The sequence below is a fragment of the Pongo abelii genome, chromosome 1 (genome assembly GCF_028885655.2).
Source record: "Pongo abelii isolate AG06213 chromosome 1, NHGRI_mPonAbe1-v2.0_pri, whole genome shotgun sequence".
In the NCBI taxonomy this organism is placed as follows: domain Eukaryota; kingdom Metazoa; phylum Chordata; class Mammalia; order Primates; family Hominidae; genus Pongo; species Pongo abelii.
In genome coordinates this window covers 126,351,274-126,376,390 of record NC_071985.2, presented here as the reverse complement: position 1 = coordinate 126,376,390, position 25,117 = coordinate 126,351,274, and the positions used below count along the sequence as shown (strand labels likewise).

The following is a 25,117-nucleotide window of genomic DNA, read 5'->3' as shown; positions in this document are numbered from 1 at the left end:
ACTCAATGGCCCTTAATGGGGAAAAAAAAAAAAGCAAAATAAGACTGCTTGTACATGGTTCCAAGGTAACGGTTTGAAACATAAATTCCTTTGTAGTTTAGATTCTACCCATCTTAGAGAATACTTTCTAAAATTCTAGTGCCAAGAAAATTGTAATCTCTGAGACATTTTTGTCCAGAATTCTCAGATTTAATTTGGAGAGGTCATATATAAAATGTAATTTGTCCCAATAAAGTCAAATTTCTTGATACTTAGGGAATGGAACAATAAATTTTCATAGGCTTTCACTTACTTAGAGGGGTGTGTAAAAAGATGATTGTAGCACCACTAGACACCAGTATCAAATACACAAAAAATCAAAATTTCAATGTAATCTTTGCAATAATTCAGTTTTAGTTCCTGCAGAATATATGACGATGACCAAATGTGGAATTACTGTTAATGTATATTTATGACATATTATTTAATATTAGTACCATTGAGAGTTTCAATCCTTAAGAGAAAATTTCGGCAACTTCCTTAAGCTCACATATATTCCCCAGGTAAGCAGACATTTATAATTTTAGTTTACATTGATCCCTTACTGTTATTTTCTATTTTATTCAAGTGATGTGTTTAGCTAGCCAATATAACTTGTTAACACAGTGAATTTCCTAGCAGTGATTCAGTAGCTGTGGCAACAATCAGCATGGGAACACCTAAATGCTGTAGATGGCTTCTTATTGATTGCTATAAAAACACAGAAATAAAATGTAAACTCTAAAAATCTATTTACAGCCATAGATGTAATCCTTAAGTACAGTTTGCTGATTTTCAGCTGGCTTTGCTTGAGCAACTCTTTTCCTTCAAGGGCATCCATTACACAGCAACATTTATAATGGAGCCTACAATTACAATATATTTGGAAACACCTATCTTTAACTTAAAAAGTATGTTAACAATCACTTTCTTGACAATCAATACAATGAACCCACTTGTCCGGGCTTTAATTTATACCCATGTTTCATTATACCAGTTATATTATGACAATGGTATAGTCATAATATAATTGGTCAATGTTTGTGTAACAAACCGCCATGTTAGGAGCACAGTAGCAAATTGAAAAACCCTGGAATAAGATTTAAATTGAATCCCTCTTCTGATACTTCCTGGACACGTGTCATTCATCGAGCTCAATTTCTTTGAGTTTTAAGATTTTTTTTGTCTGTTGCCATTTCTAGAATTATAAATTCAGAGAACATCAGAATACTATGACAGCTTAAATATCATTTATGCTAATATCTTTACAAATCTGGAAACTGAAGCCCAGTATCTGGGCTCAACTGTAGTCTTGCTCCTTGCATAAGGATAGTTGCTGAGAGAGAAGTAACAGTGGTGGTATTCACAAATATAAAAACTGGTAAAGCAGAATAACCCAATAGGAAAAATTAATGACAAGCTAATTAGTACACTCATTTTAAATAACTCATTATGTCTCAGTAGTGTGTACTGGTTTGGTAATGTGTTAGTTTGCTAGGGGTGCTGTTGAGGTGTTTCAAATCCACAAATGGTGTAGCTTAAACAATGGAAATGTATTGTCTCAAAGTTCTGGAGGCTAAAAGGCCAACATCAAAAAATAAACAGAGTTGATACTTTCTGAGGGCTGAGTGGAAAAATCTGTTTCATGCCTGTTCTCTAGCTTCTGCTGGTTGTCTGGCAATGTTCAGCATTCCTGTACTTGTAGAGTCATCACCCTAGTCTCTGCCTTCAATTTTTCATGGCATTCTCCCTGTATGTGATCTTCTGTGCCCAAATTTTCCCTTTTTGTAAGGATACCTGTCATACTCAGTAAGAGCCCATCCTAATGACCTCACTATAACTGATCATTATCTTCGATGACCCTATTTCCATAAAAGATCACATTCTCAGGTAGTGGGGGTCAAGATTTCAACATATAAATTTGAGGACGAGCACAATAAAACTCCTAACAGGCAGAATACAAATTTAGTACACAAGCATATTGCAGCATGAATTACTAACACTCCATTTGTTAAAATGTAAATGCTCCCTGAAACATTCAGTAATTTCTCACTCATAGTGCCATTGATGTTGAAATGATTATTTTTCTCTAGAAAAATGTATTTAAAATATCACCTAGAAATTAATTATTTTCCAAGCTATTTGGAATAATAATAATATTGACATCTTTATTACCAAAACATAGAAAGTCTATCAGATACTAAGAAAAACCTGCTACTAAGCATCTAATATGTCAAATCCTGGTACTTTAGCCCCTTTTCCTTAATATTGGCAGTTAATAAAATTACATATTAAACCTGGATAGTATTTTGCACCAGACTTTGGAAAGAATTTGCAAAAGCTAAACTTTTCTCACGATTTAGTAACGATAACAACAACTCAAAAAGAAACAAGTAAAGATAATGGAATAAAATCTCAGACTTGCCAAACCACAAGTTATATGAACACACATATACGTATTTACCTGAACACCATTAGAAGCGAAACTTATGTCGTGTGTTCCCATTGAGAAAGAAAACACTCTGGTTAAATTTCATTAACTAAAAAACTTTGGACTGCCCAATTCAGACGTCAGAAGACTCATTAAATGCAAACTCAGAGGTCTTAATGCTAGTGTCGAGGTTTGCACCATAGAAAGCTGAGATGTATTTCATTTCCCTGAGCTTTATGAGGTTTAATATGTTGTAAATGTGTAGTCAAGTAATAGATAAGCCTGATACTTTAAAGCTGTAGCTGTAGACGTTTGGTTGAGAGCAAAAGTGCTTGGGGAATGGTTTTATAGAGGGGCTGTATTTCATCACAATTTCCTTCTACTCTAGCTTATGATAGTAAATACAGTCGAGCTCATTTAAAAATCTCTTCAAAGATTCAAAGATTGTGGAGAGAAAGAGAGTTCTGGTTTACCAGTAGTACAAATAGCTTTTTTCTTGTTTAGCACTTTCTCCACTGAATAAATAATAACAACCAGAAACATTAATACTTTGGAAGTAATATTAGCCTTTCAGTTTATCCAAGTGTCCAAATGGGTCACTTTTAACTATGAAGTCATTGTAGAATCCTTTTTACATCCATTATTGTCATATTTTATCAAGATGTGCTCATCTTCCACAACATTTTCATCACCAAGTAATCATTTTGTTCAATTTTTTATTATTTTTGGTATCTTTTATTTGTAATTTATTGCAATAATTACTTTAGAAAGTCTTTTGACTTCATGAAGCAAAACTCTCTAATGCGATTTCATTAAAATTTATAGAATAAGGAATTGGGAACATAGAAAAGCACTAAATAAATGATCTGAGCTGTTTATGGATCTAAATCAGGGAAAGCTTATGTCTATGTGAATTCACTCTACTGTAGTGTTTTCCTGAAAGCAGCTACTAGTTATAGTAATGCTATAGTGTAATACATCACAAGATATAGTAAGGATATATTAGTATAACACACTTCAAAAGAGTGAGGGTGGAAAAGTGGACTGTGTACCATTTAGAAAAATGATAATAATAAAGTAATTAACATGTGTTTGATACAGATAAGGGGTCTGGCACTGTGCTAAGTACTTTGTATAGATATGACAGTAATAACAAAAATTCTGCAAAGTTAGTGATATTGTTATTTACAAAATGAGCTCAAATAATCAAGTACAAAAGTATCTTTTTACCGTCCTCCTGAATAAACGTATTTAAATAAAATAAATCAAGATATGGAATCTCAGAAGTCACTTTTTAAGGAAGAACTTGATTTTGATATTAGATTGGAAGCACTAAAGTGCAATTGAATTAAAATGGTTTAGAGAATAATAAATGTATTCTTTCTTGTTTTTTGCATCTGCCCTCTCACTAATAATTGCAAGAGAAAAAGCAGAAAATTTATTCCGATTTAAGATTTCCTTAAAAAATTTCTTTAAAAACTCATTGATGGCCTTCTTTATGACAAATACCTTACGATGAAAGGCATAAAAGAAACATTTTCTAAAGGAAATTTTATTAAAGTCACTGAAGAAAGATTATTTTAGACTTCCAATAGGTAATCAAAGAAAAAATTTAAAATGTTAAACTATAAAATAAATAGGCCAGTCACAGTGTTTCACACCTGTAATCCCAGCACTTCGGGAGGCTGAGGCAGGAAGATCACTTGAGGTCATGAGTTTGAGACTAGCCTGGTCAAAATGGTGAAATCCCATCTCTACTAAAAATACCAAATTTTGTGGTGGCATGCATCTGTAATCCCCTCTACTTGGAAGGCTGAGGCACAAGAATCACTTGAACCTGGGAGGCAGAGGTTGCAGTGAGTTGAGAACATGCCACTGCACTCCAGCATGGGTGACAGAGCAAGACTCCATCTCAAGAAAGAAAAAGAAAAAGAAAAGAAAAATTAAACTGTAAATAATTTTTTTCATAATAAGGGAAAAAATACACCTTTTAAAATTTCCATATGGCTTCTAATAATTTACTCTCAATGATAATCACTGAATCTCACTTTAATTGAATAAAAAGGCCACTATAGTATTTTAAAAATAACTAAGTTTAAGACATTACTTTAATGCATATATTCATAATATTTTTTCTTTAATAACACAACAAATGGATAAATTAATACAATCCCCAGCCTCCATGGTCCCTGAACAACATCATACAAGATATCTTAATTCATTAGTCACCCTAGATCACTTTTTTTATAATAGGTCTTAGGTGCATTAACCACCATATTCTGTATGGGAGCTTAAGGTATGAACCAAAAGCCATGAAGAAGTTGCCAGTGTCCTGAACTTAATCCTGTCCTCATTCTAATCCTGCCACATCTTCTGCCAATAGAACTCAGAAACGAACAGATTAGAAAACGATTAGGTTTTTTTTTTTTGGCCTCACTGTCATAATTTCTCCACAAATGCAATGACTTAGTCTTTAGGCAGCATTTCTTTTCCATTTTGTTAATTTTCCCACCACCATTAATGTGGATTATTACCTTTGCAATATTTTTATACAATTAAGTGACGTTTATCACCAATTCTTTACAACATTATTTTGTTATATGCATAGTTTTATTTTTTAATTATTGTTTTGTCTAAGTAACATTCTTTCCTTTTTTCCTTTTTATTTTTTGTAAAAATATAACATTGTTTTCTTCTTTAGCTTTGCCTATCTGCATTTTTCTAATATTCTCACACAGTCAAAATATAAATAATAAACATTACAATCTTTTTAAAAATATACAAGTTATAATTTCAAGAGATGGAGAAATACCACAACTCTCATTGTAAGGTGTATACATGTTCTAAAAAATAGACAATTTTACTCAACGTTAAATATGTAACTTGCTAAATCTTAAAGAATCTTTAATTACATAAAGCCCTCAATAAAAATGGGGAGAGAAAAATAACAGTTAAAATTTATTATATCAAAAATGATAAATACTTATCTATGAAATTCAGTATAGACAAATGGCTTAAAAACAAGTCTGGAATTATGGAGTTACGGATTTGATTTCTAGTTCCATCTTGCATTAACAATATGACTCTAGCCAATATTTTGTAAGGCCTAGTTTTCTTACCTGTAAAATGAGCATAATAATGGTAACTTACGGCCGGGTGCGGTGGCTCCGCCTGTAATCCCAGCTCTTTGGGAGGCCGAGGCGGGTGGATCACAAGATCAGGAGATCGAGACCTTCCTGGCTAGCATGGTGAAACCCCGTCTCTGCTAAAAACATACAAAAAAATCAGCCGGGCATGGTGGCGGGCGCCTGTAGTCCCAGCTACTCGGGAGGCTGAGGCAGGAGAATGGCGTGAACCCGGGAGGCGGAGCTTGCAGTGAGCCCAGATCGCGCCACTGCACTCCAGCCTGGGCAACAGAGCAAGGCTCCATCTGGAAAAAAAAAAAAGTAACTTATTGGGTTTTGAAAATAATTAAATAAGAAAAAATAGCACAGAGCCATATTATAGAGAAAAATACTTTATAAATATGTAAATATTAATGATTATTAGTCAAAGCTGAAGTATTAGGAAACCATTGAATTTTTAGATTTTTAAGATTCTAAATTAATAACCTAGGGAATTCTACAATAACAAAAGAAGAAAGAGGAAAAGGAGAAGGAGAAGTAGTAGGGATCTCTACCTCTTCATTTATCTCCTCTGGATGCATTTCTGAAAGGCTTCTCTATCTCCTTCTAGTCTCTGTTTCTCCCATTGATTTTCATTCCTTTTCTCTCTACAATATGGCCTGTGGTCGCATATTCACAGAATACTCAAGCCATTTAGATATATGGAAAGATAATGCAATTAGTCAGTTGGGTTTGCTCAAAAACCTTTAGCCACCTTTTACAAACCTCAGTGGCAGTAAGACGTAAGTTGAATTATCAGTGTAGGCAAGTGGCTATTGAATTGAATACTTGTAAATTTACTGGGGACTTTATTATTCGCAGTTTCAGTATCTATCTCACTTCTAACAACTTACCAGTGCTGAGTTATACTGGGAACACTCAACCTGTCTTGAAATTTTCTCCTCACTTGGCTTTCAAGCATCATTCTCTTATTTGCCTTCCAATTCTCTCAATTCTTTCCTTCTTTCTTTTTCTTTCTTTCTTTTTCTTTTCTTTCCTTTCTTCTTTCTTTCTTTCTTTCTTCCCTCCCTCCTTCCTTTCTTTCTTTCTTTTCTTTCTCTTTCTTCCCTCCCTCCTTCCCACCTTCCTTTCTTTCTCTTTCTTTCTTTTCTTTCTCTCTCTTTCTTCCCTCCCTCCCTCCTTCCTTTCTTTCTCTTTCCTTCTTTCTTTCTTTTTTTCTTTCTTTCTTTCTTTTTCTTTCTTTTTCTTTCTTTTTCCTTCTCTCTCTATCTTTCCTCCCTCGCTCCCTCCTTCCCTCCTTCCTTCCTTCCTTCTTTCCTTTCAAGGGCAGTGGTTACTCTTATACTAGACATTCCTTAACTGCTGGTGTAAACCAAGATATTACTTGTGCCTCTTTTCATTTTACCCCATACAGCTTCCTCCAAGTGAGTGAGCTCATCATTTCTCCCACTGTGAACTTCTCTTTATCTTGTTTCCACCTTAGAGTGAATGATATTACTAACCACTTTTGTACCAAAATCTGAAATAAAAGTTTTTCTCTTGATTCATCCTTCTCCTTTATCTCATCATACTGCAATAGTCACTAAGTTTCTTTTCTCCTACCTCTAAATATACCTCAAAGCAATTCTTTATTTTGCCTTCATCCATACTGCTCTTCTCCCAGCTTACATTATTTCTTACCTAGGTCTATATTATATGTTTTATTAAGGAATTTATTAGGTAAAATAATCAAATAGCCTCAAGAGTATAATCACATATATGAAAACCTAACTATCATTCACTGTACTCCCAGATTCCATGAGACATGTCACATTTCTTCTGGGCTACTATATTTTAGGACTTCATCATGCAGGAAGACTGCTTAAGCCTACACTAAATACCAAACTTGAGTGAATCTAAATAAATGAGAGCCATCAACCAACTTATTAATTATGTTTTTCTTTACAGCCCCACAAATAGTGTGGGTTAATGGAGTCACATCTGAAGGAGGAAAAGGAAAGTAGCATATACTGTTACTGATTAAATGTCTGACTACCCTGGGTACATTACTTGTATTATTTTGCTACACTACACAGTTTTTGAGGACAAAGTTTGTGTCCTGTTCAGTTCTATAGCCCCACCGCAATGTTTCTGATATAAGAAATGTTCAATAAAATTTACTTATTAATTAGTGAAGTTTTATAACAACTTTATGAGGCAGTTCTACTACTATAACAATTTAACAGATGAGCATATTAATATTTGAAGAATTAATCTATACTGTTTCACCATTTTGTAAAGTTCCTACATCCTCTGAGGATATATGACCTGTCTGAATAAGACAAGCCAAAGTTGCTATTCCCACAAATTTCAAAATCCAGTGAAGGAGACAGGACAAAACAAGCAAAAGATGGATGGGTGAATAAGTGAAGCATCCTGCTTTACTCACTATTCTTATTTCTAAGGTGACTTAAAAATTCACAGAATAGCCAACAATCAGCGATTTAGCAACAGTTTATTGGTACCTATAGAGATAACTAAGCTATTTTTCAGATTGTGATAATCTCTATGAATAAAATCAAACAGAATTATGTTACAGAGTGATTGAAGAGAAGTAGGATAATATTACATGTTATAATCAGGAAAGGGCAAGCTGAGGTGAGGACATTTGTATGAACAGTGAAGGAGGAAATCATGTGAAAATCTTGGGGGAAAGGGACTCCAGGGAGATAAATAAATAAATGCAAATGCCCAAGAAACCAAAAGAATGTCAGAGTGGCAGGTCCTAGTGGGTATAAAAAGAGTGGAATCTGATAAAGTCCTATTCATAACTTGATTTAAAAAAAGAAGAAGAGTAGAATCTAATTCAAAAGGCCATGTTGTTATAGGTCAATTCAACAGCCACATAAAATCTTCGTGTAAAATTTTATTTATCTTCTTGGAAAACAGACTTATATACTTATGGTTATTTTGCATACTGGAGTTGTAAATGTAAAAATAGTTATCCTAGTGAAGTAAACTCACAGAGCGAGCAGACAAAGAGTAACTTATGTCCAATTTCAAACATAAAAAAACTTGAAAATTGAAATCATTTGTGTGTGCATGCACATATAAATCTTAATCATAAAATATATAAAAGATTAATATCTGTGTATACAGATATTTCATAGAAATAATTTCCAAAGCCTACATTTTCTTTCAAGAGTCATCTGAATTTAGAAATGTTATGTTATTTTAACATCCCCTAGTGGTTCTTTGATAAAACTGGGGGATTGCTTGACAAATTTAAAATGTAAGTCTAAGTAAATACATTTTCTTCTCAGAATGAAGTGTATATTCAATTTACCCCAAGCAAAAAGGTAAAATAAAATAGGACAAAATAAAGTAACTGTTTATTCTTATAACAATGTATTAAAAGAGATAAAGCAACTTTCCTTCAAAATATACAATATTTGACATTCACTTCAGAAATCAGAGAATAAAAGTTGCTGTCTAAATATCATCAGCTATGGATTTCCCTCTGACAGTAAACTGGAAGCAATAATGTAATTGACTAGTTCTTCCTTTTATGAAACCCTATTTCTATCAGAAATACGTAAGAGTAGAAAAACAAAAACGTTTAAAATCTCACAATAACAGATATTTGCAGGCTTTTTATCCATAGGCAACATATTTTTGTCAAATAATTACATAAAATTAGTAAGATAACATGTATTTATCCTTTCCAAATTACATTTGGAGGACCTGTGGTACAGAGTTGTTAGGTTACAAAGGAAGTTTGGAGTCAGTCTAAGACTCCCAGGTACCCTGTTTGCTAACTTTCTGCTACTTCCATTCAATGATAGTCCTCATAATTTTTTTTTCTACCTGAGCAGTTATATATATTTCAGAATCTATCAATTAATTGACATGATATTTATGAGTAACTGTGACATGTACCTTCCTCTCTTGTGATTCTTGAAGATGCAAGAGTTGTTCTAACCATCTTAAATGCACTTGAAAGAAGAGCTTTATAATCTCCAACCTTGTTACAGAAAAGAATGAAAAAAAAAGTCGTGATTCTAATCCTACATCTGTTGTATTTTATTCCAAAGATTTTTATTCTTTCTGCACATTCATGGGATCTGTAGCCACTTGCTTACATTGTCAACTATCAATTCACAGTCCAGTTTCATTAACATATAAATAGATAGCCTTTAACAAGGCTTAAAGACTTTTGAGAAAATCCAAGCAACCAATTATATAATCCATCTACACAATTTCAAATGGGCTAGATTATAGAAGATGCTAAAAATGTTGATGGCATGATTTACAATCTATACCCTACCCTGTTAGAGAGGTTGAGATATAAATTGTTCTATGTTCAGAGCTTCAGTAAGATAGGTAAGTATTTATCTGGGTAAAAAAAGCTCATTTTCTTCACCCTTAGTGGTAGAAAGGGTATGCATTTTGTTCAGCTGATTTGGTTTTATGCACTCATGCTCAGGTTGAAAAGTATAAATGTACAATAATAAAGTAATGATAACAGCTATGCTCCATTTTCCATTTCTATCTTAATTGCTCCAGGTAGGTAATTTTACTGTGTATATAAATCATTAGTCTTCAGCAGTCACCCCTTTCTCTAGTTATTCTTAGGCTCCAAAGCAGTTTTATTTTGCTAAGAGCCATTTCTGATTGTCTCTGGAGTGATGGCAGGGGTGAGGGAGGATTCAAATTAGCTTCAAGGTACATTTACTTCTATTACTCAGACATAATACCCCAATGACATATAGACCATTTCTTAGTCAAATATTAATTTACAATTGTCCTGTATCTATATAACCAGCATGCACTGCTAAATCTTTTCTGACTAGGTTTGATTTCAGTGATAAAAACTAAGAATTTTTGATGATTCCAGGCTTCTTAGTGAAAAACAAAACAAAACAAAAAACAATAATTTTGCCCATAATCATACAAAATAACCAAGGAAAGGTTTCAGGGAGAAGCCCAGAAGCATTATCTATGTAATAAATAGATTTCCAAAATGTGGCCAAATGAAATGCCCAATGAGCTTTAAGGGCTTAATTAAGCCACTTGAGTCAGAAATGCTGTGAAAATAAAATTAAGTGTAATCAATACAACTTGGACAAGCCATTTGCAGATTCTGGACCTTAATTCGTATTAGGACTCTCTGGCTTACTAAGATTTAATGTGAGTGTTTCCATAACTTTTGTGTTCCTACAACTGTACACTGCAGGTATTTAGGGTACAATTAAGTTTAGAGTAGCTTTTTGGAAGAAATAACAGAATGAATAAAAGAATAATGTTATTTTCTTTTCAAGGCTTTCTGGATTTTTGCCTATATTTTCCTATAAGAAGCACTTATACTAATGTGAAAGTAAGTTGAAAAGTGAGACTCTATGGTCTTCTACTTCCCTTCTAGTTCTAAAAAAGAAAATAATAATGTAGCACTAGCAAGGATAAGTGAACAAGACAATTTGTATGCCTTGTGCATAACAATCACTTGATAAATATTTGGTGAATTGACACTGTAGTACATAGTGGGCAAAAACTGAGAGTAGAAATAACTAAAGGCACAGGAAGATAAGCACAGGCAGAAATATCCTTAAGGAGGTCAGAATGGGATCACTGAAGTTAGTCTCAAACTCATACCTGTTTAAAAAAAAAAATAGAACTCTTTTGGGCAGTTTTCAATCTTTGATGTCCTCAGATTGTGTAATGATAGCCCCAGCTTTATGAGTAAATGAACCCTGTTGTGGAGGACTCTGTGATGTGCCTAATTTTGTTCCCCATGTTTATCTGATTTACAGGTTTCCCAGTCATTATTTTAGATCGCTCATTTGAGCGCCTCACATGGAAACTTGAACCTCTCACATTTTGTCTGGGCTCCTGAAATCCTGCCCTTATCTGGAAAGTTTAATTCACGGGTAAAAGGAGTTTGGAGAGTGGGGTGTGTTAGGCAGTAGAAGGGATATAGCATCCTGACCTTGTGTCCTGTGGTCCCAGCAACTGAATAGGGACAAAAGGTTAAAATGTATAGATTAAAACCACATCCACACTACAATCTGACTATCTTTAAGGATCCTTTTAGGAAGTCAGGGCAATTACTGAGCCTTGAATGATGAAATGGTGGGTATGCTCCTAAGGGATCCATTAAGGTTCCCCAGCGCTGACAATCTTGTCTGGCCCAGCTACCTTCCTTCCCTCTTCTCCAGCACTTGTGACCTGCACTCAAGCACATGTCACACTTGGTAACAACTGATGCTTGACCCGACACACTCCTCTGCCAGTGCTCTTTTTCTTCATTCTACTCCCTTAGGAAGAGTTAAGTGGCTTTAATTTGCATTTTTTAAAGCTACTGCATATTGAAACTTTCCTTTTTGAAACTTTTGGCTTCTTTACCAAGGCTGATGGTTTGGATGAGGAGAAAAACATCTAGTAATTGTTAACATGCTCTTCCACTAGATATGACAAATCTTTCTCACCAAATTTGTGTCATATTTTACAGTTACATTTTCCTCTTGAAACCTAGGCTTTAGTTTGTGACTTTCAAGCAAATAACAACGGATATTCCTGAGCAATATTAAAGATAACTCCTTCTGCAGCAATGGCACCTCCCACCCTCATCCCCTTTTCTCTGCCTATTAAGGTTCATTCATCTTATGAGATTTCAGCTACAAATCAGTAGAAAAATGAAAAAAACACATGGCTACATCTTAGCAAGTACCTCCTTTATCTTAATTTACATTTATTTTCTTCTACCTGGTATATAAAGCAGTATCATACATATATATGATAATAAATAGAAAATCATATTACATAATTTCAATTATTGATAATTCACTAAATGTCAGGCCTTGGCAAAACCACATGGTTTATCAAATGCAATATTTTATTTGCTATCCAAAGTATTCTACAAAAAAATGTTATCTAGATTTTACAAATGGAAAATTAAAGTTTATGACATAAAGTCATCTGCTTAAAAATAACCCAGCTAATTAATGCAGGATCAAAGATGCAAGTGTAGTTTTATGTTTCATAAAGGCCATAATCTTCAGCAAAATAAAGCATTATCTCCTGATATTAATTCTTAAGCATATACATTAAACTTAGTGAATGAATGTCCAAGGAAGAAGGCTGAACTTAGTCTACAATATAAAATCACCAGTTTGTCATAAGTTCTTAATTTATTTTTTTGTAAAATGTATTGATTATTAAATACTCCCAACTGTTATTTAAAGATAAAATAAACTTGTTCCAACTGTTTATTTTGTGATATCTAAGCAGTAAGAAGAAAATGAAAGAGTTCACAAAGATGTTTAATTTGCTCTAGTGTCATTTTATTGTAATTCCTGTCTCTGCAAGGAGCCAGGCCTTTGGGTAGGAGCTCCACTTTCAATCTGGTTTGTCACCTCTTCAAGAATAGAAAAGAATGGCATTCGGGGCCACTGACAAAACCTGCCTCCTCATATTCCCATCGTGCATTCTTGTTCTGAATGCCCCCCCTCCCATTCCTCACTGTTCTTGAAGATTAACAAAAGAGGTATAGAGGAACTGTGGTCAAAGAAAGATCTGCTCCCCTAGTCAGGCCAATCAGCCAAATGAACTCTGTGTCATGCAGCACAGGCTGACAATATCACATCCAGGAAAAAATGCTGGGTAAAATCATTAATCTTAAAGGAGAGACAAACTTTATTAATCATCTTGCTAACATTTAACTAACAGAGGAGGAAGTGGAATACCTAAAAGCTTTTATTAATGGCCTGTGAGATATAATGTAAATGTATATCTTAATTCTGGGTTTTCTGACTCCCTGGAAAAGTCTAAAGCAAACAACCAAACAAAAGCTGGTTTTGCTGGAGGATTTTTTTTTTTTTTAATTCACACACACACACACACATACACACACACATTTACTAAACTATAAACAGTGATAGATGAGCACATAGCTTATTCACTGTTGTATCCCTAGCCTAGGTTCAGGCACCAAAATCTAGCTAACAGTTAGACGCCAAAATAGAGAGCTCAATCCCTGGAATGTGACGTCTTTAGTCTGCATGTTTGGGGCTCAGTCAACTTCTCTTCCAGCATATCGGGGCTGGAATCTAAGTTGCATAATTTTACCTCTATAACTTGTCTAGAATCTTGGCCTCAAGACCTTCACCATCACTTCACCACTCAGGCCTGGAGCAAACCATTCCTGTGCTGGCTGTGATCTCGGGCTGCATTCAAAGACTTGCATCTACAGCTCTAGGTCCTGTGCTACCAGGGACTTTCAGTCCTGACCTGCCACCTCAGCATTCTCCATAGTTTGATGGGCTTGAGCACTTAATCAGTGTCCTTAGAGTAGGTTTTGGTGTTCAAACTGCTCTGCAAGAGGTCAGCTCTTTCTATAGAAAGCTAGCTTGTAGAGAATGTGTTCATCTAGTAAACCTTTACATCTCACCAACATCCACTTAAGTATATGACTATGAGCAAGCAGTGTCAAGAAAACTGAGAGTATTTGATTCATAAAATAAGTGACCGCACACATATTTTTTAAGACAACCTCTTTCATGTTTTGCATTTCAATTAAATCTCAAGTTCCATGAGGACTACAATTACATCTCCTTGTGCTTTGGGATCTTCCAATGAATAAAGTGTGCACTTACATGACATTTTAATTTGGGATACCCATAAGTTCAATGTCTATCTATGTGGTGATACCACTAAAACTATTTAATATAGTTTCTGTTCCTAGCTGTAATGTGGAACTTTGTTTAAAGAAGTAGTGTTATGAAAAAGTAGTTTTCAAGTGTATCTGCGTATCAGAATCATTTGGGAGGTTTTAAAAATCCAATGTCCATGATAACTCCTAGACTAATTAAATTAGTATTTCTAGACTTGGGATCCAAGTTCTTTAAAGTTTTCAAGTGATTCAAATGTGAAGATCAAAAGCCTTTTTTTTTTTTAGCATGCATTTTAACTGGCGAGTGGATAACCTGAGTGAATTAACAAATAAATGAATGAATCTATATATATATATATATTTCAATAAAAATATATATTTATATACATATAGAAAACATACGCAGCCGGGCGCAGTGGCTCACACCCATAATCCCAGGAGGCCGAGGCGGGTGGATCACGAGGTCAGGAGATCAAGACCATCCTGGCTAACATGGTGAAACCTCGTCTCCACTAAAAATACAAAAAATTAGCCAGGCATGGTGGCAGGCACCTGTAGTCCCAGCTACTTGGGAGGCTGAGGCAGGAGAATGGCATGAACCTGGGAGGTGGAGCTTGCAGTGAGCTGAGATCGCTCCACTGCACTCCAGCCTGGGTGACAGCAAGACTCTGTCTCAAAAAAAAAAAAAAAAAAGAGAAAAGAAAACATATGCATACATTTGTGGTTCTTGCTACTGAAATAGATTCAATTACAAATATATCTATCATAGAAAAATGTGTAGCAATTTTTTTTGTAAAGTAGCAAGCTAATTAAGTTTATATTTTTCATATTGGTCATACACCAAGCTAAATATAGTTGCTAACCAATGGATTTGCTTGCTGCTGTTATAAAAATATAAATATATAAGCAAACACAAAGGCAGTATCATCAACTTATGAAAATTACTCAATTATTTCAGGCCACTATGAAGCAGACACACATTTGAAGTTATGTTAATTTTGATATATTCTCTTTAGAGATAATTCAGTTTTTCTCTTCTGTAGTTATTTCTTTTGGTTGCACCATAAGAACTTGACTAGTCATCAATTATTGAATCAAATGCTTGTGAATTCTCTTACTTTGTGTTCGATTTTTTATATGTGACATTCAAATTTTAAATAAATAAACAAAGAAAAGGCATTGCCATTGTACATGAAGCACTTATAATCTATCAGAGGAGCTTATAGCTATTTTCATAAATATATTTCTGCTGCTATTAAAATGCTAATGCCTTAAAAGGAAAAATGCACTAAGATGATTCTGTCTAACTAGAACTGAAGCACTCTCTCCTCGGTTGCCTTAGAGATACGCAGTCACTAGTGAAGATAAAAAGTATTTTGCAATCTTTCTCTACTGGTGAGATAACTTTGTACATGAACTACATCCACGTATGTGAATAATCCCCTAAAGAAAGCTGCTAATTGCATAGCATATCATTAAGACAGAAAGATTTATAAAACCTTATCATATGTCAAGGATATGAAAAGGCGGGAAGCTCCTTGGTTATAATCATTCTATTATTTTTCCCAAAAAGACAATCTAACATGAAGGAATGGCTTAGGATTGATTGAATTAAAAACAACTTGGTTTTTAACTCTACTCAAAAAGTAAAGCATGTAATTAAATCATCAGCACCTTTTCAGCCTAAATTTCAACAAAAAGCAGAAAATATTTTCACAAAGTAAAATTATCTGAAGTGTCAAAATGTGTATTACCAGCATCACAAGCAGAGAATTTAAAAATTAGAGTAAACAATCTGATTTAGTGCAAGGAGGACTTATTAAGTAAAATTGTAATTTAATTACAATATTTAATTTACATTTGCATTGGATGTCTTTAATTATATATATATATCCAATAATTTCTAAAATACATGTACATTAAAAATTGCGAGGAAACTTATTAAGCTGCATTGTCCAAATAAGAGAAACCTTAAAACAGAACCTTTAGAAAATAATTTGCTGTGGGTCATACACCCAATAAGTGGTGGGCCTCATAAGACGGATCATCCCTCACCTAAAAAAGCTTACAGGGAAGGGTGACAGATGACAGGAATTACATTATAGCAGTGCTAGGATAGCTTTTTTTTTTTCTTTTAAATAAGCTTCTTCTAATAGTCCATTTTCTAAAGTGAGTTAAGATTCTTAGGCGATATTGTGCTTCTCGTGATAACCATCACCACTTTCTATTTGTTAGTACTCATAGATTACAATCTATAGATTTTATGGCAATAGTGAGAACACTATCCTGTGACTACAATGAAAGGTGGGCATTTTCTGTCTGAGATTTGAAATACACTAACGGATGCTTCTGTTTTAACACAATGGAATAGAGACTGCCCACTTCAAAGGCTCAGGGATGAGGATTAAAGAAAAAGATCATTTTTTTTCTAATGAGGTTTTCTTCTTCATTGGTCCATGCTAGTAATGTCCCTATCAGCCTCTCTGAAAGCTATTACACTTGGCTTCATACATAAAGGTGATGACCTCCAGATGAATTTAATGGTAATATAAGGAATTACCATATCAATAAACGCAAAAAGTGGCAAATATTTTATAATTTAAAAAGAAAGCAGAGTGTATTGCAACCACTTTCAGCCTTTTCTTATGCAACAAATAGAAAGCAGGAAGAGAACTGAAGGAAATAAAAATTCAATGCTACACTATGTATGTGCCTGTAACTCACAGGAAGTGTTGTGCTCTGGGCTTGCTGGAGGGACCCAAGGGGTGAAGCACAGGGAGGAAATCAGAAAATACCATTGGGTTGGTTTTCCTGAGGGGATTCTCCTGCAGCTGACATTGTGTCTCCTCAAAACCTTAGGTATGGCTGAGTTAAAATATTAGTCCCTTTTATCAAGCCAAGAAGGAGGCTACGAATGCAGAAAATAGAAAGAGAACATACACCAGCATGACACATGTATACATATGTAACTAACCTGCACATTGTGCACATGTACCCTAAAACTTAAGGTATAATAAAAAACAAACAAATAAATAAATAAATAAATAAAAGTGTTTCTCAAATGTTAAGATTCCTGCAAATGTCCTGGAGCTTAAGAAAATACAGTTTCTGGGTCCATAGGTCTGAAATGGGGCCTCAGATTCTGAACTTCTAACCAGCTCCTGGTGATATCAATGCTGCTGGTATTTGGACATTTTGATTAGCCCAGTTGTAGAGCATAAGATGAAAAACAAAGCAGATGGCTAAAATGTGTAACAACAGAAAGCATTGAGATTTCTGCCTGAGAACAAAGGGGCTGATATGCGTTCAGCACTGCCTAAAAGGAGAGTTGTGACCACAAGTTAATAATAATGTGTTTCTTTTCCTAATTTTAGCTAAGCAACATTATTTTTAAATTAACTCTTCCTATAGATTGATTTATTCAAGTTTAAACAGCAAAGATATTAGTTAGGCACAAATGCATTTTCTCTCATTCTTATTCTGTTCAACCCATTTTTGATGGGAGAATTATCTATTTTCTCCTAATTATGGGTTTTCTGAGACCGATTGCTTATCTTATACAGATTTTCCAAAAATAGGGCTTTCTTGAACCTCAACACTGCTATTCTGCCAGTGTGTGCACACAGCAAATAGAGACACATTTATAATGTAAGCCAAATGAATATATAATTATGAATGAAAATTTGGTGAGAAAGAAATAACTATATTTGAAAGACATAATTATATATACATATATATACACATATACATACATACATACCCACTTAATATTATACCCAAGCTCCTCTATTAAGTCCATACTAGAATTATTTCAGATGAGTCAGAAAGTTTCCATATAGAATAGCTGGACTGAAATGCCAAACACACCTATATTTTGGGTTTCCCTTACTATTAGTCCATTCTCACACTGCTGTGAAGTGCCACCTGAGACTAGGTAATTTATGAATAAAAGATGTTTACTTGACTCACAGTTCCACAGGCTGTACAGGACGCATGGCTGGGAGGCCTCAGAAAACTTAAAATCATGGCAGAAGGCAAAGCGGAAGCAGGCACATCTTTGCATGGTGGCAGGAGAGAAAAAGAGAAGGGGGAAGTGCTACACACTTTCAAACAACCAGATCTTGTGAGAACTCACTATCAAGAGAACTGCAAGGGGGAAATCTACCCCCAGGATCCAATCACCTCCCACCAGGTCTCTCCCCCAACACTGTGGATTACAATTCAACATGAGATTTGGGTGGGGACACAGAGCCAAACAATATCACCTTCTAAAAGCCAGTCGTATAAGCTAGTCTTTAAACAACTCTAGATCTTACTTTGCTTATTTGTAAAATGAAGGATCTGAGACACACAATCTTTAAGTTTTCTTCTAGTTCTAAAATTCTTGGATGTCAGAGGGGGAGAAAATCTTCACAATTTACAGTCTGACAAAGTACTAATATCCAGAATCTACAACACACTCAAACAAATCAGTCAAAAAAAAAAAAAAAAAAAAACAGTCATATCTAAAAGTGGGCTAAGAACATGAATAAACATTTCTCAAAATAAGATATACAAATGGCCAAAAAACATATGAAAAAAATGCTCAACATCACTAATGATCAGAGAAATGCAAATCAAAACCACAATGTGATACTCCTGCAAGAATGGTCATAATCAAAAAATTAAAAAATGTAGATGCTGACACGGATGCAGTGATCAGGGAACACTGCTACACTGCTGGTGGGAATGTAAACTAGTATAGCCACTACTGAAAGCAGTATGGAGATTCCTTAAAGAACTAAAAGTAGGAATACAATTTGCTCCAGCAGTCCCACTACTGGGTACTTTACCCAGAGGAAAAGAAGTCATTGCTCAAAAAAGATACTTGCACACGCATGTTTATTGTAGCACAATTCACAATTGCAAAATCATGGAACCAACCCAAATGCCCATCAATCAATGAGTGGATAAAGCAACTATGGTGTGTGTATATATATGTGTGTGTGTGTATATATATATGTGTGTGTGTGTATATATATATATGTGTGTGTGTATATATATATAATAATACCTATATATATATATGATGGAATTATATATATCTATATGATGGAATTTTATATATATATATATATATATATATATGATGGAATACTACTCAGCCATAAAAAGGAAAGAATTAATAGCATTTGCAGTGACCTGGATGAAACTGGAGACTATTATTCTAAGTGAAATAACTCAGGAATGGAAAACCAAACATCGTATGTTCTCACTGATGTGTGGGAGCTAAGCTACGAGGACGTGAAGGCATAAGAATGATACAGTGGACTTTGGGGACTTGGGTGGAAAAGTTGGAGGGGGACAAGGGATAAAAGACTACAAATATGGCTGGGTGTATACTGCTCGGGTGATGGGTGCACCAAAATCTCACAAATCACCACTAAAGAACTTACTCATGTAACCAAGTACTGCCTGTACCCCAATAACTTATGGAAAAGAAGTAATCTATTCTAGGAAGAATTCACTGATTAACTCAACCTGGCTTAATTCCTCTATTTACTATCATTATTAATAAACATTTTATATCCCTAAATAAAATAAAATACTTGGATAAAAAATAAGTGAATGCTCTTTAAGAGGCTTCTCTTTTTTGAGGTTGCCCCTTTCTGTAAGAAGATAAGTACTATTACTTTTCTGCTGCCACAGGGAAGTCTAGCCCCACTCTTTCATCAGTAGCAGAATGTTTTTAAAAAATGCTGACAGTGACTTTGAGACCTGATAGTGTTTGTGTTTTCAAGATAAAAATGGTCTTCATCAGCCCTTTTAATTGAAAGTAAATTGCTATCAGAAATGTGATTACTACAGGGGAACGAGAAGGATGGACCTGCTTATAAGTTTCAACATCAATAGGCTTTTTTTAAAGGGCCCATTCAAAGAAGAGATGCCTGGTGGGCAGAAAAGAAGCAGAAATAAGATATTAAATTATATTTTTAAGTGGATCCCTTGATGCTTCATTTGTCTAAATAATACAATGGAAAATTAGTTCAAATTCTTTTAAGAAAAATAGCATTAGGACATGAAACTCCATATCCTTCCCAAACATTACCAAATCATCTGCCTTTTATTCTTATATGAAATTATGACTCACGAAGCACATGTGAGACACAGTGCTAGATGTTGGGGTTATATATACTTGTCCTTCTGAAATCCATTTATAAGCTGTGATAGATACAGGAAAATAAAAGGAAAACAACATTTATTTAGTGTTTACAATATTCCAGGAACTGCTGGATCAGGCACATATATGGTTTTCACTTCACTGCTACAACTCAGTGGGCTGGTATATGTACCCTTTTTCTCAGAAAGGAAGTTGCGACTCAGAGAGATTAAGTAGCCTGCCCAAGTCATAGTCTGTACAGCTAATATTTGTATCTGGTTTTCTGACTGCAGAGATTTTATTTGGTCAGTAAAGAGTCACTTGGCCAAACAGATTAATTGTAAAACTCCATGATACCAAGTGCAATGAAGCCAAGAAAGAGATGAAACTAAATCTGCTTGGAGAAAGCAGTGAAAATTTGACATTGTAGGAAATATGTGAGCTGTCCCCTCAAAGAATGAGAATTTTGCCTGGAGGAAAAGGGCAACTGAAGGTAACATGAATGGTATCATTTATTCAGTTTCCAGCTGATTACAAAGGCTTGAACTATGCAACAGGAAGATCTGAAAAAAATGCATTAAGCTTTACAAAATATTTTTTCTGTTTTGACAATAAGGCTTCTAATGGGGATGTATTTAACACATATTTATGAGATCAACACCATTTTGAAAGATAAACCATAAGACCTACTTTACAAAATGTATTTATTTAATGAATGCTTACTTTGTTCAAATACCAGTCACAGTTTAATGAAATCTTGCAATTGTGTAAGGGTTTGTCATCTCTAAATGCTTCTTTATTATAGCCAGAGCCATATAAACTATCACTTCAGGTACCATAACTCTTTCAATCTCAAGGTTCCAAACAAGTCTATAACAAGTAAAATTGGAGAACAACATATCCTAGAACAAAAAGCAGACTGCTGAAATTATGTTTAGTAAGAATCAAATTTTGGTTAGCTTTATACTATTAAATACATTCTAGTAAAAATATCCAAGCCTTTCTGTGCAGTACTTTTGAAATTACAAATATAAAACTCCGCCTGAAAAAATACAAATGCTTTCTCACACAAGATGGCAGAGAGGATGAAATGGGTTGGTGAAAAGGGATTTTGCAATAAAAATATTCTCTTAGCATTTACAAAATACCACGGGATCCCTAAATCTTCCAATTTAATGTGTTCAGAGATGAAAACTGGTGCTATTTCCTCTTGGTCTAGCTCTCTAAATAGTAACTAGTTAGCACGCATATGCCTCAGAATTTTAACTTCATAACATTGTTTACGAACTTGGAAGAAACTTTTCACCACCACATAATAATTTCATCTTAGAGGTGGTTCATATAACACATTTCAATTTAATATCACATGGCTTGTTTTATAACATAATAAAGTGGTGTATAATAAATCAGGCACCAATCATTCATCTGAATTTTGCAACAGATATGTGGTTAAAATCTTTTTTTAATTAGGAGACATTATGTGCCTATCATTATCCATCATGTTTTTATCATTTTCATCTGGTCTATATGTCCCATGTTCATAAAGTTGATAACATCAAAACACGGAAAGTATAGGAAATAACACAGAAAACATACCACATAAAAAAGCAATCTTTCACTGCACAAATTGAGTATAAAATTTAACCAGCTTGAAAGGGTCATTATATTGTGGGAATGAGGAGCAGAAAGACAAGTAGAGTATAAAGAAAATGGGCTTTAAAGTCAAACTTGCCTAGATTCAAATCTTGATTCTATGATTTACTAATTATAAAACCAAATTAGAGATATTTAAACTCTCTAGGGAGCAGACGATAAGTAAAATTTTTGTCCTTTGTGAAACCTTTTCTGATGTTACATCCTTTTTTGCCACGTGCTTTATTATGCCACTGTGCTCACGTAGAACTGTACTTTTCCATTTTAATGGAATTTTAACTTTAATTTCCATTTTAATACTCATCAATTTATCTTTTATATATCTTGAATGCCAAGTTTATAAACTGGACTGTAAGATCTTTGAGGGCATGGAACATTTATTTTCTATAACAAATACATAGTATAATTTTAGATATATTGTATAATAGAATTCAAAAGAGTTTATTTGGTCTATGAAAATTAAAGCAGAGTATGATTTTAAAATAATCATTATAGTCAGCTTCTCAGCAGGACTGCTTGTATTTTACAAAAATGTTTTATTTTTCTAAAATTATCTAATGAACCCTAGGTTATTCACACAGATACAGTATCTCAACATATTTAATTTACTATAAACCTCCAATTCACTGTCACCCCCACCTATACTTTTTTTTACTATGCAAAAATATATTCACAGAGAACATATATAACTTTCTTATAAGAAACAAAATTACTTTTCTTTCTTTGCTGAGATAACTCAAAGTCTGTCAATACATTTGTGCTGATTTCTATATAGCAAAATTTAAAATGTACATGATTGTACAAACACTTCAGGAAGTTAAAGTTTCATTTTTAGGTAACCAAATGCATTCTTCCTTCACTTTAATTTATGTGTGCATCTTTATTTTATCCAAAACCATCTTTCTTCAGCCTCAACACTGTGATCAGCACTGTGTGAGGCACTGACGGGAACTAGAGAAGGAAATACATTCAGTTCCTGTCATTTTGAAGGTCCCAGCCTGATGTGATAAACAAAAATGCAAAGCACAACCTGGTAAGTGTTATAATAGAGGAGGGTACATTATATTATGAAAGCAGAAACACAAGAGTAACTGTCAAATGTCTGTTTTTGGAACTGGAAAATAATTGTGAATTATGGTAATAATGAAATCTAGGTCCCTGCTATTATAGCTGCCTTCCCTTTCAAATGCCTTTACTTTAATGGCTTTGTGAAATAAAGGCTGTGACTATTGTAGATAAGCTCTGAAAAGCAAACATTGATTTTAAAAAAGGAAATGCATCGCAGGGACATCAGATATGCCAGTGCATTCAAACTGATTTTAGCAAATATTGAAACCTTATCTGACACCACAATGATCTAAACAAGATTATAATAAAATTACCTGTAATTAGAGAGTAAAATTTCCCACAGAAAGCTTTCATTTTGGTCTCTGGAAACAATAGAGTTTTCATTTCTGCTGGCAGAGTTATGATCTTTGTCTAGACAAATAGCATGTGGCATCTAAATAACATTCTTTTTCCAAAACAGCCAATGGGGATTTGGGGAAAAAAACAATTAGGCTGGCATAAACCAACTAGTGTTAGTCTGCTTATATTTTCATCACAGATAGCCCCTAAATCTCTATGTAGAAAAGCATATAGTTAAAACTTGAAAAATATTTTTTTCTGACTAGAGAACTTCAGGTTTCACCACAGACACAACAATGTAAAAGAATATTCATAATGAGATGGAGAAACACAACTATGATTTCCTTAAAGGAGTCAGTCTCTGAGCCTCGGTTTCATCATATGTAGAGTAGAAAAATAAGGTGAAATGCAGCTTCTTCTGAGAAATTGTTCCTGACCAGGCTTATTTCCTCATACCCTCCATATGCAGAGGCTTTCAAACTACTTTGTTTATTCCTTTATTTTACCTGTTCTACCCAGTATAACAAGGGGGAAAGCTATACTAGTAACCAAAGACATTTCTCAACCTCCTTACCCAACCCCCCTCATCTCAAAGGTAATTTATTGAAATATGAACCAACATTTTTTCCTTAGATTTATGTTCTCCCACGCTCCCATTATTTAATCAGGTGCATTCAATGTTTCAGGAAAGCAAAGAAAGAAAGGAGATTTCAGTTTTTAAAACTTTGGTAGTTAGATTTTTTTTTTAACCTAAGGCCAGGAAGTATCAGGACATAAACGTAAGGTATTGGTACAATACGTTATATTTTTTGTCCTGGGAGCAAAGAGGAGAAAAGAATAATTTAACACAAAACTATGAAATAGAAACTGGCCTATGATCTCTAGGCAGTATCCTGTACTTTTCTACTATTCCTTTTCCAAGGTGGATCTCAAAATAAGATATATAATTAAGTAATCCCAAGATAGGTTTAGGGTCTGAGTGCAATGGTGACTTGTGTACTCACTTTCCAAGGTCAGCTCTTCAAAAGTAATAGGATTTTTCATGGAAACAGAAGAAATGGCTGAATGGATATGTAGCCAATGGATTTGAGATGCTCTTGCTGAGTGTCAAGAGAACAAGAGAGTGTTTTGGCTGCATCACATAATAGCATAGAAGTCTGACACCAGGAACTGTGAGATTCTAGAGGTCACGCCATCTGGACCCAGAGAACACAGCAGTGACTAACTTCTTTCTCTGCTTCTTATCTTTATCTTACCTACCATCCAGGTGCAACTGGATGCCCCCTCCGGCAGTGAAGGTGCCCCAGACTGGAAGCAGGCAAGTGCTCTAAAATACTCAAAGCACTTTACCATACTTGACTTTGAAAATTAGTTACGCTTTCTTTCCAAGTAAATTGTAAATTCCTTAAGGATAAAATCAGTTTTTTATTTTGGTATCCTCAGTACCTAATGTAGTACAGACATATATGAGGACTAAATAAATATTTGGTGAAGCAGTGATTAAATTAATTTGTGTATATTTAATTATGAATTAGAAAATCACCCTGAGGGAAAATATGAAAATGAAGTAAAGAGGCTGAAATCAGGTGAAATTAAAAGACATTTTTTGAATGATGATCATCTAAAAATCAAACAAAGTGAAAATAAATCAACTTCATATTCAAATTCCTGTGGTCCATGGATATAACCATGATGGA

At 34.2% G+C, this 25,117-nt stretch overlaps 1 long non-coding RNA gene across 2 annotated transcripts in view; it reads left to right on the top strand.

The window, feature by feature from the left end:
• The window catches only part of LOC129049857 (uncharacterized), a 67,241-nt gene extending 42,499 nt beyond the window's left edge, over positions 1 to 24,742 (top strand). The window contains exons 2-3 of one of the 2 annotated variants that reach the window (XR_008513235.1): positions 22,923 to 23,046; positions 24,688 to 24,740. This is a non-coding gene — a long non-coding RNA (uncharacterized LOC129049857). Of the gene's footprint in view, positions 1 to 22,922; positions 23,047 to 24,687 lie in introns of both variants that reach the window. The other variant, XR_008513239.1, reaches the window with a different exon arrangement.
• The last annotated feature ends 375 nt before the right edge of the window (positions 24,743 to 25,117 follow it).